Here is a 15,643-nt window from a genome sequence, read left to right as displayed (position 1 = left end):
ATCGTAATGCAGTCTCTTTGATCTCTTGTACAGTGTTCGTCAACAAATCATTTCATTGCCGCCTTTGAAATCTACATTTAAAGAGTCACAATCAAACGCTCCCTCAACGGAAACAGGTTAATTTTTATCGATTCAATAGCGATCGATGAATCCGATAAAATCGATAAAATTAACACTTTGTCGGCGTGTGAGTATCGATTTTTATCGATTGACCGATAAAATCGATATCGTCTAAACTCAATTAATCGATTTTTATCGAATTATCGAATGATTTTCCGATATCAAGTTTTATCGAATGACTACCCCGGGAACAAAATGACCCCCAAAATCGGCAAAAGATTGTGACGCTGATGAATAATAAAGTAGCTGCTATTACCAAAACGATGCAATTACCTGGTGATAAATAACCTTGTCTTGGAGAGTAAAATTTTGATTTTCCAGAAACAATGGTCAACCTCTTTGTGTTGAATTCGCACATTTCTTGTCAAAATTTATAACAATTGAAAGAAAAAGAAAACTAACAAAAACGAAAACCCGGTATCTTGGCATCATTTGACACTGATGCGTCACTGTTTCGCGAGTAAACATGCCGCGGTAACTTGATCACTGCGCCCGCTGAATTCGAAGTGCGATTTACTCGGCGCAGCCAAAAGTACAATTACAACAAAACAACTAAAATCTCCCAAAATGTTTTTCGCTGATGGTAACCTTTTATATTCGTGGTTCAAAATTAATGTTGTTTTCATGTCGTAAATTTTGTTACCGATGGCAAAATATTTTATTCTTGATCGACCGTCCTGAAACTTCCTTCTGATGTTCTTAAAAACTGTGTATCCATATTTATTTACTTTTACATCAATATTTGTTTTGCATAAAGCAAGCTAACAAAATCTGTATCTTGCTTGGTTCGCATTTGATAGCATTAAAATAGAATTTTTGGTCCTATGCCTCTGTTTAATACTGAGTGGTATATTTCTTAGGTCGCCCATCTAGATACTAGCCCCGCCGGAAAGAGTTTAACTTCAGCTTTCAACTTGTGTTTACAAAGCTGTCAGATGCTGTCAGTGTACGCTTACACTTGTGGTGGAACGAAGTTGCATGATCAACATGTCAGCCCAGAAGCCAATGTTTCTCGATTCCCTTTCATTTTCTTCAATCTCTCTGGTTTCAGTACTTTGCTAGTAACCACATGTCTTCTCAAGGGGCTATTTATCTAAGACTTCTACCATGGCGCTACAATGATATACAATACCTAACCAATATCGTGTACTGTTAGACCTACATATTACGCAAAGACAACTGTCAACATGTCATCCCAGAAGACAATGTTTTTCATTTCCCATTTATTTTCTTCAATCTTTCTGGGTTCAGTACTTTGCTAGTAACCACATGTCTTCTCAGGCTATTTACCCAAGATTTCTACCATGGCACTACAATTATAGACAATACCAAAACAATATCGTGCACTGTTAGAGCTACATATTACGCAAGGACAACTTGAATCTCCTGGAAGACAACACACAGCTCAGTTGACATTATGGAATAAATTGCTGTGTTACTTTACTACCACACGTAAGCAATGCGTGTCAATTTTTTTTGAAGAGGACAGGAATTTCTTCTTTCTGACAAATGATTAATTAATAGGCCGGTAGCCAGGTTTTTTACCTCAGAAAAGGATCTGTTTCGTCGTACGAACGTGTGAGGACCTGTGAGCCAAAGGGCCTCTGCTGGTATGACTTCTGAGTGACCCCTTAAATGGTCTTTATTGACCCCCCAACTTGAAAAAAGTTGCCTGGAACGCTGCACGTACCACAGGCAACCCAGTGTACCCTCACGGAGGGTCTAGTTCTAAATAAAATGCCAGAGAGTCTGAGAAAACACCCTTCGCATTTTCCTATTTCATACTTACTACATGAGCAACTCCATTTTAATAATTTAGTTTGGCATTAAAATTAAGATAGACTTATTAGGCTCTCAATACACCATACAAAATTAGATATAATTATATGTGAATAGAGAAAACAATATTAAAGAAAAATCGTGTCATCCGCCTTGTTTTATCAGTCGTGCAGTAGTCCACTTGACTTTCAAAAATATAAGACAAAAGGTGTAAGAAAAAAAGTGTAAGAAAACGCAGTTTCTTTGCATAATCGTATTACGTAATATGTACAAATAAAATTGGATACAAATCTAAGTTACAAAAATACTCAATAAGTAAACAATGCGTGAAATATAAAACTGAAGAAAAAAAGAAGAAGAAAAGAAAGAGCTAACTCTATTCCGAAGTAAGCCTTATTTCCCGAAACCGAAATTAAGGATAAACAAAAGGAAGTATGTAGATCACGCAATTAGGTAACCCAACAGATAGCACAAACAGAATCCCAAGAGAAAGCCTCTGGAATAATGCTGGTGCGAAAAACAAAATCCCCGCCCAGGGCCTCTAAAAAAATAGATAATTGTAATAAAATCCCTAAATTGGGCTTATGAGAACCCCGAATTTTGCAAAATTAACAAAATCATGAACAAGGGCCTTCGAGCGCCGCTGAAGAGAAGGCCAACTGGTTACACAATTACTCCGATGAATATGTAAAATACCAACCGTTAATTAAACCTTATTCTATATTTTGAATTAAAGTCGGGTCTTTTGTTCAAGCCGTTAGGTTGGAGGGTGCATAGCTGCGAGCACCAAAAAGCCTCTCTTGTGAGTAAAACCTTATCCATATTATTAACGGTATAGTCAACAAATTTCTCAATGACAGTGAATTCAAAGTCATACATATGTTGTTCTTTTTTTGTTAAAATGGCCGGCCAATTCACACGTGGCCTTGTTGGTCAACATGGCCCATTTAGGTACCCAAAATCTGACCTTGAATTTGTTCCATGTTAAGCCTACGCATTGAACCTTGCATCTTTTACAAGTGACTAAATAGATGACATTCTTCGACCTACATTTTAATTTCTGTCTAATAGAGTAAAAACGACCTGTGCATGCGCTGTGAAAGATCTTATTCTCTACAAGATAATTCTTACATAGATCGCATTTGTTCCTACATTAAAACATCCCGCGGGAGTGTTATTATTATTGCTGTAAATGGATCTTTTAGGCCCTGCTAAGATCTATTTTGTGTTTTTGGGTCTTCTGTAAGAGGGAATAATTGACCCCTTTGGGAAAATCTGGGAACGCAATGGCGATTCAGTATATAAGATGACCAAACAATTTGATGATTCTACTGATGTTAGGTAAATGAGGGTTATCGTCGACTACAAGAGGAAAGACGACTTTTTTGTCTTTCGGTTTTCAGCCAAGTAAGTCTTCCCTTGGTAGAGCTTTGGCTTTTTCGATTTGCTTACTGACTTCCGATGGATAAATTTGTAACCTCTCTAAACGAGATATGATCTAACTCTAGACGAGATCTATGATATGATCAAACTCTCAAAGAGAGATGAAGGTAGATTCTGGCGAGAACGTCCTTAAATCGAGTACCACTAAAAGCGTGATTTTGTGATTGTCCATAGCCATGAGAATATCGCTTTGAACCTTCAGCAACGCAGTTTCAGTTGCGTGGGATTTTCGGAAGCCTGACTGGAATTTACGTAAAGGAGCATTGCGTTCGCAACGCGAAAGCAGTTGAGCAAGAACTGCCTTTTCAACAACCTTAGAGACGGAATTTTTTATAAGTAAACTCAAGGCCTGATTTCTTGAGTAGTGGTTCACGATCGCGTGGACACCGTTACATATTGAGAGATCCCAAAAGTCTCCAGTAACTCTTTGAATCTTCTTGAATTATTACTATGCACCAAGTCCACATGGAAATTGAAGACCCCTGCTATAATCAGCGGTTCAGGACACATAATAATATTTTCAAGGTAGGTGGAAAACTCATCCAAAAATACCGAAGTATAGAAGTGATGGGAGGGCGATAGAGAGCTATAATTCGGATTCAGCGATTAGAGGCTTTGAGCATCCAGTCAGAGATTCAAAAGAATCATGTTCTTTTCCACCCACAAACAAAGCAACAAAAGATTCATGAAACAAAATGCCGGTGCCACCGCCAGGTCGATCTGATTGCTGCGGAAAGCTCTTCAATAGATAACCACGAGAAGAAAGACTTGTGATACAAACCGAATCCAGGTTTGTCAGCCATGTTTCCGTTAGAACGCAGAAACCAATGTTATTGTCAACAGCATGGTCAATAATAGTTTCAGCTTTGATAAATCGACCGGGATACAAATGGCGTGTTTTGAATGGTTTTCAAAGAGTTTTCTAAGGAAAAAGAATACCGCTGACAGTTTTCAAATAAAGTGCAAAAGTGGGATTACGCAGGAATAAGCAAATTACGCGATCGTACGCGATTTCAAGCCAATTTCACGTAATCGCGTTATTGTGTAAGGTAAGAAGCCTTTAACACCTAAGAATAAGAGACCAAAAAGGGATCTCGTTAATTACCATGCCTGGAGATCCCATAAGCTTTCGAAGCAAGCCACGTGCAATAAGATAAGAAAAACCAAACCCTAACCACACTTTTATTTTCTTTTGAGCCACATTACACTTTACTAAATTTACAGTTGTCAATTGCACACTAGCCGCAAATTGTGGTCTCTAAAGTACAGGTTCAGTTTGTAATAAATAATGGAAAAGTGGATTCTGGAGACCACAACCTGATGTTTTCTTTATTTCATCTACCGAAACTGAGGCATTACTGGCTGTGGGGCTTAAACAATGTATCGATGCCAGTAATTTTAAGAAAAACCTTGACACATCTACCAAGTAATTCTCTCCGAATCGCCTGTGAGGCTTAGGGTCAGAAAGATAATTGAAGGGAGCCCAGTAGGAAGTGGAGATTAACATGACTAGGCGCGAGAATATCCATTTATCTAAAACAAACTCAAAAAAATATGTAAGTCCTCTGTGCCGGGGGATATCCGTTCGCGTCGGTTGCAAAAAAAAAAAAAATATATATATATATATATATATATATATATATACATATATATATTTTTTTAAGAATAAATGTTTGAAAGAAAATTTGCCCAGAGCGGGATTTGAACCCACGTCCCCCCATTACTAGTCGGGTGTGATCACCACTACACCACCGGGACAACCATGCTGGCAACACAGCCATCGAAGAGGTGATTTACGTGGTTAAGGCGTGGGCCTCCCGGGAAATTTTCTTTCAAGGTGACAAGGTAGGGGAGCCTATAACTTCACTTGAAACCCAACTAAGGATCAAGTTAATGATGCACGACCGTAGTCAACTTAGCGGATGACAAGGAAGGATATATATATATATATATATATATAAATAATAATAATAATAATAATAATAATAAATAAAATAAAAATTGAAGTCTACTTAGGACGTGAGCACCATTTGGTAAAGAAAAACAATCAGGTTCTTCCTTCTTAACATATAATTGAACTTTACTGATGATAAAATTAAGTGGGTGACCCACCATCAATGCGGATTTGATTTGTATATAAAGACAAGTGACCAGCCGCAGCCAAGGGACTTTCTCGAGCGAGGAAGAGAGAGGACCCTGGCAACGAGGATGTGAAATGGTCTATTTGTATACTAATTGCCAGAGAGTCTGAGAAAACACCCACCGCATTTTCCGATTTCATAATGTATTATCCTGATTTAATTTGGCATCAAAATTAAGATGGACTTATGTGACCTGGTAAAATAAGTTCAATATCAATTAGGACATCGTCCTGTTTTCTTCTCCAGTTGCTGATGCTATTTTGTACGCGCAACAAATTCAATAAAGTTAAAGTAAAGTTAAAGAAAAATCGCAATGTCTGCCGCGCAAATTGCTATCAATGCTGCTTGATTTCCGCAATTTTTCTCGTGAAACATCAGAAGCCCTGGGTGTAGGCACTATTTCTGGCCCCAAAATTGCTAAACATGGCTTTAATAGACCCTTTTCGCTTGTACATTTTGTTTTTCCAATACAGATCATGTGATAATACTCAGGAGGTTTGGTCCTTTGTTCTGTTCATAATGAACAAAACAAAGGCCCAAACCTCCTGATTATCACATGACTTGCATTGGGTAAACAAATGTACAAGCGAAAAGGTCTATTAACTGCGGTTAGTGAATTTATCTTCTGTAACAAATTCTAACTCCCTAGTCTCTGGTCCGTGAAGACCGAAAGCGAGATGCTCACGGCGGTGTCTACGCCTTCATCAAGGAGGGCAAGTGCAAGTACCAACAACTGAGCGAATTGACCTGTTGCGATGATCATAAAAGTTTATGGCTTTATTTAAATTAACTATTTGCGTGTGAGGTTGGTGCAACGTTTCCTGTCAACGAGCCTTTCAATATATAATATGGACCGAAAACTTGGAGATCGCTGAAATTAGGCTCAGTTCAGTAACTCGCCATTGGTTTTGTTTTGTACAGGTTCGTTAGTTCTTGATAAACTGCCATTTCCTATACTTGAAAAGTAACGACTGTTTGTGTCAGTAGCGATCCTTTTATTACTGTCATTATTATTATAAGATGTGCTTTCTTCTCACAAAAAAAGTTGAACCAGAAAACAATCAAACAAAACAAACACAAAATGAAGTGGAATAACATAATAGCTGAAAAGGCCAAGCTCCAAATGCAATTTAATTGTAGACTTGAAGGGGTTATCGACTACTTTTCAGACTTCATTTCAAACAGGTGTGTGAGTCACTTATAACTAAGCCAAACAAATCTTTGTAAAACGACCAGGAGCAGCATGATATATTTTTTGAAAGGTTATATATAGTTGGGGCACTATACTTACAGCCGTACCAGCCTTGTGAGCCTTAAGAACACCTTTTCGTGGAGTTCACGTATTTCATTGCCTTGAAGGTATCTAGAAATAAAAGCATGGAAAGCAATGCCTAAGAAAAATTTTGCAAAGCTACGTTAAGAGTTACAAGTAATAATTTATCTCAATACTACCTTTAATTAAGGCATACTTGGCGACATTACACAACTCTAATTGAGCTAAAACAGTGCAATGAGTCCTGATGTACCCTTTTCTTTGGTTTCGTTGTCAGCTTTCGCTGATCTTGATTCCTGAATCATCAGGGAATCGGATGACACAGTTTGCAATATCCTGGCGATTTTGCAATATACCGTGAATTGCGGAAAGCTTATAGTAAAACCCGGGATTAGTGAGAACTTTAACTTGAGTTCCCATCAGAGCTGTTCATTCACTATTCAACCTGCTACCAAGGGACACCAAACGGTAACTTCAATCCAGTTGTTTTTAGTCCCAATAAGTTCCCAGGGGAATCATAACGGCTTAGATCTCACAGCGGTAATATCAAACGAAAGTGGACGACATTACCATTAGGCCATCCCCCTTTTTTTTTTGTTTACCGTCGAATGCGTTTCCTGATATTGGGTCGGTCGGTCGGATTGAAAAAAAAAAACCCAAAAAAAAAAAATCATAAGCATTCTCGGAATCGGAGGCCTGGTACCCGGATATCATAGCTGTGGAGCCAGGAAAACAACAAGACGTGAGCCCAAAATCAATATGGCGGAAAAGTTGGCGGATGTTGTGGCAAAATTAAGACAGCTTGCGAAAAAGGATCAAAAAAAGGATCAACCACCGAAACTCCTGTGCGACATAAAAGTGGCTTAAAAACGTCGTTAACCAATTTTTTTTTTTTTTAATGCCCAAAATTTGGGTCGGTCGGACGACGCGAAACGGAGAAAAAAAAGGGGATGGCCTTAGGTATCAATACTGTGTTTTTGACTTAAATTGTTCTTAAATTGGAGGAGGGTTTGAGATCTCTATGGCGAAAAGGCTTTTATTATTATTTTTCCTTAACGCAATTCTATCTGCAGTGAACACATCCATAACTTGACTGCATAATGATAAACTTGCAGGTGTTTTAGCTTTGGAAGTCCGCGTCGGACAAAACCTTTTTTTTTTTTTTCATAGTTAATTTCTATTCAAAATTATAAAAAGTGAAACAGACAAAGAGGAAAGAAAGAACTGTGACGTGAATTTATCGTAAAACACACTTATACGGCTTGTCTTGATGTTTACTTATTTCATACAAGAAAGTTCCTGCATTCTTACAATCTAAACTTAAACTGAGAAAGTAGCACTGTAACGAATGCTCGTGCATGTTATCAAATACCATCGTTAGGCTTTGACTATTTAACATGCATCCTATCAGCATCTCTTGGAAAGGATAAGACTACCCCCCATGGAATCTCGAAGAATTCAAGACATGTTACTGACAATACATAACAGCATATCGAACAAAGCACCACGGGCAATTAGGAATCTTATTAATTTACGCTCATTTAGGTACAATCTTAGGCGCCAAGAATATGCTTTATCTTTACCTAAAGTTAACACTACCAAATATGGAGTCAAGTCATGGAGATATTTTGGAGCCAAGAGATGGAATGAACTCTCAAATGAAATTAGAATAAAAGCGGGCACCAAAGAAATAGTAAACAGAATTAGATCGTTAAATTTCGGGGATTAGTATATTTGTAACGTTAGTTTAAATAGTATTTTTTGATTGCGGCGGTAATATTGTAATAACAGTTTTAAATAGTTTTTTAATCAGTATTTAATTTGTAATTTTAACCGATGTGATATTAGCGTTGTTAGTTGTTAGGTTTTCATTAGTTATTGAGTGGAATATCTGTAAACTAGCCCTCAAGCTAAGTGTATTTCCACGTTAAATAAGTATGTATGTATGTATGACCCTGTGTATAAAAGTTGATCGAGTATTTGCATTAAATAGTTTTTGGTTGCTGCTTGTTAGAATGTGAGTTGTCCGTTACTGCACCGTTCGTTTCCTTGTATCAGGTTACCGTCAACCTACGTAAACTATCTTTGCTGAAATGCTGGGAGGCGGACGAGCTGAGCAGTCTTCGGATATTTCGAGCGCAAGAAGTGGAACCTTATTTGCTTTACCACCGCCAGCATCGCTTGATATTCAGGACTCAAGGTGGAAGGAATTTGAGCAAGCATGGAGAAATTATTCGGTAGCTATGAAATTGCATCAGAGACCCGAGATCGTACAGATTGCGACGTTGTTGACAGTGATCGAGGAACCGAACCTAGAAATTTTTTCTTGACGTTTACGTTTAGCGATGATAACCGTGACAGAATACAGTCAGTGTTAGAGAGTTTTGCTGCTTATTGCCAGCCGCTGAAGAATGTTCCTTTTGAAAGATACAAGTTTTACTCTAGAATGCAAGAAGGAGTGGTTAAGAAAGGCTCAGAAAAGCTTAGGAGGGAAAATCCAGGAAACATTAACGTCTGGGAAATTCAGAAGACAACATTAAAGGGGAACAGCACATATTCTATGAAAGGTCCTATCCATCAAGTGACAAAACTCCCAAGTGCCCCAGGTCCAAGGTTTGAACTCGGCCCCTGGAGAAGAAACACTTGATGATGATGATGATGATGATGATGATGATGATGATAATAATAATAATAATACTTATAATAATATAATTAAATCTTACTCCAAAGGATGGCACAGTTCAAAGGAAAATTATCGATTCCATCACGCGGTGCGTTTCCTTCAAAGGTGCTCCCAAGGAAGAGGAAAACTACTGCAACAACCAAGGAGGACGAACCAACCTCGTTCCCAGAGTCTCTTTGTTGACGAGGAGAGAGGCCCTGGTTGGGGCTAGGCACGTAATTCTGCTCGAGTCATTGTTATATTTTGACCCGCAACAGGGCGAAAGCGGTCGGCTGGCCACAAAATCAAATGCGTTGTGATTCCCTTCCTCGCAACGATGACAGGGCTTACACTGCCACCCCTCCCCAAACAGGCATTCAAAAGCTTCCCCAGATTTTGGCAGACACGTGACCAGACCCAACCAGGGTCTGTCCTCGATGACAATGTAGACCCTGGGAACGAGGTTGAAGGACGAACTTGGCTATCAGTCTGGAAAAGCTAAAAGGGAGAAACAGAGATAGGCTTTAAACTTGTGAGAACTTTAAACCTTAAATTTGATAACATAGAAGATGAAGAGGAAGAGAAAGAGGAAGAAGGTTCTCAAACAACCATCACTGGAAAAGCGCTCTTCGACGTTTTTCAAAGAAGTATGGATTTGATTGAACTAATATAAAAGTCACCAACAATTAAAGAAAAAAAAAAAGAAAAAATCCAACCAACTTTCATCTCAAAGAAAGAAAAAACAAAAAATACTACCATTCACAAAAAAATTATTTACTTTAAAAAAATATAGAGAAGAGACGAATCAATGGGAAGCAGATGAAAAATAAATGTATCACAATTCAAAAGTAAAGGTACAGTCTGACTCATCAAATGTAGAAGAAATGTTTGATTTAATTGGAGATGATTTAAAAATGTACCTAAAGTAAGTAATTTAATATTTGCTTAAGTTGTGAGCTCTGAGAACACCTTTTCTGGGAGTTCACTTATTTCATTGTCATGAAGACCTCTGGAAATAAAAACATGGAAAGCAACGCATTAGAAACATTTTTCAAAGCTACATCAAAGTAGTACTAATTTATCTCAATACTACTTTAAGAGGTGTACTTGGCAACATTACACAACTGTAATTGAACGACAACAGTGCAATGAGTCCCGATGTGGCTTTTATTTTGGTTTCGTTCCCAGCTTTCGCTGATCTCAATTCCTGATTCATCAGGGAATCGAATATGATATTGCAATATACCGTGGATTGGGGAAAACTTGTAATAAAACCCGGGATTAGCGAGAACTTTAGCTTGAGTTTCCACCAGACTTGTTTATTCACTATTCAAACTGTTACGAAGGGATAACACCAAACTGCAACCTCGTCCCCAGGGCCTTCTCCTCAACGATTTTCAAAAGGGCGGCTCGTTGCGAGAAGACCCTGGGCGAGAATAAAATAACATCATTCCAGGTTGGCCCATTCATACGAACAGGCTGATTGGTTTAAATACATCCTAAAACAGTATGGCGGATGTGGTGAGTGTTTATACGAATAAGAAAGGGCTTTAGGAGGTTGTATTGCAGTTCAGTTCAAGCGCCGGATGTTGAATCAGACTGCCGTAAACGATTCGAAAGGGTTTTCGTTTCCGCTAGATTTTTATTTAAGTAGAAATAAACCGGGGGAAATATAAATAACAAGCATTTACTTGAAGTACAGATGTGCCGAAAGCTAGCGAGCTACAGCTCGCAACAAGCGGCCTTATGTGCTGTTATTTTTTGCTCTATATTCATGCGCAATGAGATTTTCTGAGTACGGAAACAAAGTAGAGCTATCGAGAGCAGGGATGAGAGTTTTAAGAGTTTATTATGTTCGAATTTCAAATCTAAAAAGAGAATCTAAGCAACGACGGCGGCAAGGGCAACGAGAACGTTATCTCAAAATATAAATTCACGTTATTGTTATCACTTCGTGATTATTTCAAACTTCTTAATATGACAAGGGTGTGGTAATTCCTCAAAAATGACACTGGTCGGAACGGCAGTTAAGTTAGGGGAGAAAATGAAAATTTATCCTCAAGTGGTAACGTTCTTCATAAAACCTCAAATTTGGCTATTTCATGTTGTTGTTTTGCTGACGACGGCAAAGAAATAGACAAAAGTGAAAAGCGCACGTGCAGGGCGTGCAAAGCTATTGTTTTTGCCCGCTAAACATGCAAATTTGTGACTTTTTCGTCTCCGTCGCCGTTGTCGCTGTTTAAGCTCCCTATTGGGAAGTTTAAGATCTGCGACGCGACGGTAACGAAAACGTAATTTAAAATGGCAAGTTCAGGTTTATTAATCTTTTTCGTCATTGAACTGACTTAGGAGGTGCGGTATTGAATCTATGACAAATTGGTCATTTCACGTCACAGATTTGCCGAAAACGTGAAAGAAATGTACAAAAACTAAAAATGCACGTACGGAATGTGCAAAGCTATTGCTTTTTCTCATTAAATATGCAAAATTTGTGACGTTTTCGTTGCCGTCGCGTCGTAGATCTTAAACTCCCCATTGACACAATGCGCAAAACAGAAATTTCATTAGCATCGAACTTGATGCGGCTATTGCTATGTTCGAGTTCACAAATCGAAAGTTGTTCAGCGTTGTCTGTTTTCTAATCGACAACGATATGCGTTACAGCAGTGGTCAAAGAGAGGCAGTGTGGCCCAGTGGTTAGGGCGCTTGCCTCGAGATCCGGAGATCCCGGGTTCAAGACCCGTTCTGACCACTCGTTGAATTTGATTCTGGTAGTCCCTGGTTCAACTTCCCAGCTGCACTTGTAGATAGCCAACTAGTTTGCCTCCGGCCAGTTGGGATTCTTAACAGATGTTGCTGTTGTGTTTCATTGGCCCTGAAAAGCACCTATGGGGAGCGGTCAATTAAGTATGTATTGTATTGTCAAAATAATGTGGACTCACGAGGCGAAGCAGGGTGAGTCCACAACAAATTTTGACCACTGTGATGGCGAATATCGTTGTCGATAAGAGTACAGGCAACGCTGAACCACTTTCGATTTATTTTTTACCCCGATATTCAACTCCAAAGAAAGTGTTTCTTTTGAAAGCGTGACCAAAATCATGACACAAGGAGAGAGCTATAACTTTCTCGCAATATGATTGGTTTATTTCTCAAAATGAACGTTCCTGATTGGCTACTACATTGCGTGACAAATTGACGGGAGCATGACGCGTACAGCAAGACAGCATTGTCTAGACTCTTATCGACAATAGCAAATTAGCCAATCAGATGACGAGATTACGGGGAATTGTGGTAAAAACTCAAATCTAAAAGAAAGTTCTGCTCGTTACTGTATTGAACTATGGTGCTTTTCTCGCAGTACCCGGGGAAAATGGTTCCTGTTTTATTCTGTCAAAACATTTACATTCAAAAAACATTAACGAAGATTCCACTGATGAAGGGCACAGTCCCGAAAGGTCTGGACATTTAATATTTTGGCACTTTCAGCAACATTCTCAACCTTCATTTACATTCCTTACTGTCTTAATTAGTTTTTTTTACAGGTGGGGACCATGTTTCAAATCTTGTTCTTGTTTTGCAAGAGAACGGGGGAAAGAGATCATTTATGTTCAGTAAATTTTCTCCACAGAAGAAATGCACAGATTTACAAATGAATACAGAAGAATTTTACTTCATTGCCCTTTTTTCTGTCTGGCCTCCTCCCCATGGGAGAAGGGAGATCCGAGGATATACGTAACACTTGCTTATTGTTCACCGTTGATAAATTGCCATATTTTGATGAACCATCTTGGCACTGAAAGGGGGCAATAAAACGTTTATGAAAGCTGCTGCACATTTCTTTTAGTGTATGCCACAAGCCAAGGCAATGTCAAAAGTAAGGTTTATACTATTAGGGCCATGATAACATTCCAACGAAGTATTACTTACTCGTAAAGAAGATAAATAGAAATTACATATTCACAAGGATCGTTCTTTGATCTAGGCAATTAACTATATATTTATTGCATTGTAAACTTTTGTATTATTCAAGCTTTCACAACCTTGTATTTAATCAATGTTGGTATAACAAAGCCATGTTGAAAGACTTTGCTGCTTTATACAACTCATTTGAAACCCTTATGTTCTTCAAACGTGTTTATACACAGATGACTGGATGAGGCCTGGAGTAGTGGTTAGAAATTAGGTTTTCCCAGCATTGCTGTTTCCAAAATTGATTGTTTCTTTGGTGACAGCAGTGAATAAAATTATCAGCCAGTAAGATGCAGCAACAAATTGCAACAAGCAAATTTTGTTTGTCAATCAACCACTTCTACGTTTTTGTCATTTAAAATTTATAACGAACACACAAGTAGTGTTTTAAAATCGCATCTTACTGAAACATAAAGAGGAAATTTGAAAATATTATGCTTACCAGTAGCCGAGTATTTTGGAAAAAAAATTTAAGGTTTATAGAAAATGTGATGAAACAGTTAACAAAGTTTGTGCTATATATTTTCAATCAAAACTAAAAGTAAGGAACAAACACGGAAATCATGAGAAAACTAGGATTTTCTTTTTATTACTTGATGGATTATTAATAAGATGGAAAAGGGATCAACTCCAACGCTGTCTACTGATGTAAACAACATTAAAGGCTCACATTCAAGTAATAAATGATAAATTTGTGTGACAAAAAAGTGTGGTTAAAAAAAAAAATCAATATTTCCACCAAGGATTGTTATTTGGTTTGTCTCCCTCCCCACCTTGAGTTTTCAGTTTAGCTTCATATTTTCCCTATAAACATTTGGCTATTAACACCCTCTGCCCTCTCGCAATTTTCAATGACCATCCTTGATGTGGTTATGGATATTTTAATGACCCCCACAAATTATATAAAAATCCATGAGAGGAACATTGAACAATCACGTCTGTTCTACAACATCATTATTCACTGACAAACAGTATATTTTGCGGCAGCCAATTCAAATTGGACGATAAAGCAATTACAAAAATTGAAATGGTTGTTACAAAATGTAGTGTTTTTAAGTGTCTTGCATATCATTATAGGTGAACAGTAATTGTGTACAACCACTTGAGAACAAGAACAATAATATTGTTCAGCATTCCTCACACACTTCATTTATTACTGGCATAATGACCTCAGCATGCTTCTTCTCCCATATAGGGAAGGTGGGAACAACACTGGAAACAACGTTGACAGCGACAAAGGGCAAGAGATTTGTAACTGCGCCACAAAAAGTGTTGTCCAGGGAATGGGGGCCAATAAGATCGCAAATGGTACAATAACAGCATCACAAGCAGCCCATGGAGTCCAACAGATCGAAACCAGGTTTCATCATTCAAATAAAGTTCACCCTCAGTCCCAGGCTCATTCAACCAGAAGTTTTCATGATAATAAAAAGCTCATGTTTCAAGGACCTTGAGGAAGTCATGCTCCTTCCTAGTATTGGGCAAACCGCAGCCATGAAAGTTTCCAAAATCTTGAAATCTCGCCACTGATAATTTTAGACATGGAAAAGTTCTTCTCCTGGCTTGACAAACAGAAGAAGCATATTTTAATGGGGTTAGACTGAGAAACATATGATTTCCATTTTATTTAAATCGTTGACCAGAACATACATTGTATACAATCAGAATATAATCCAGAACTGTTCTTGAGGTAGCAAAAAACAGTTTCCAGCTGTTAGATTTTGGTGGGTTACTATAACCACTCCTTATCAGTGACTTGATGCTAATCATTGGTGAACACGTTGTTAGCATTTGTGTGACACAACAGGTTACCATAGCAACAGTATGACCTTCTAAAAACACCCTAAATTGCAGCTCTAGGGGCTTATAATTCAAAAACAGCACAGTGAAATCTTTTTATATTACAGAATGATAAGACACAACTTTAAGTTAAAAAAAAAATCTGTAGATGGGCAATTTCACATGAGACTAGAGAAAATCCTTTTTTTCAAATTAGTTCACAGATAGAAATATCAAGTGAAGCTATGACCTTCGCAGTTATGAAAGCAATTTTTGCCTTTTCGTAGAGAAGCCTGAAAATTTCAGGACTTCAACGGGGTTTGAAACCGTGACCTCGCGATTTCGATGCGACGCTCTAACCAACTGAGCTATGAAGCCACTGACATTGGCAGCTGATCATTTGTGGGTTCTAATGGTCCCGTGAGGAATGATTCAATGATGAAATAGTATATGAAATCAATCATATATGAACTG

The sequence above is a fragment of the Montipora capricornis genome, chromosome 5 (assembly GCF_036669925.1).
Source record: "Montipora capricornis isolate CH-2021 chromosome 5, ASM3666992v2, whole genome shotgun sequence".
Classification (NCBI taxonomy): Eukaryota; Metazoa; Cnidaria; class Anthozoa; order Scleractinia; family Acroporidae; genus Montipora; species Montipora capricornis.
Note: the sequence above shows the minus strand (reverse complement) of the source record.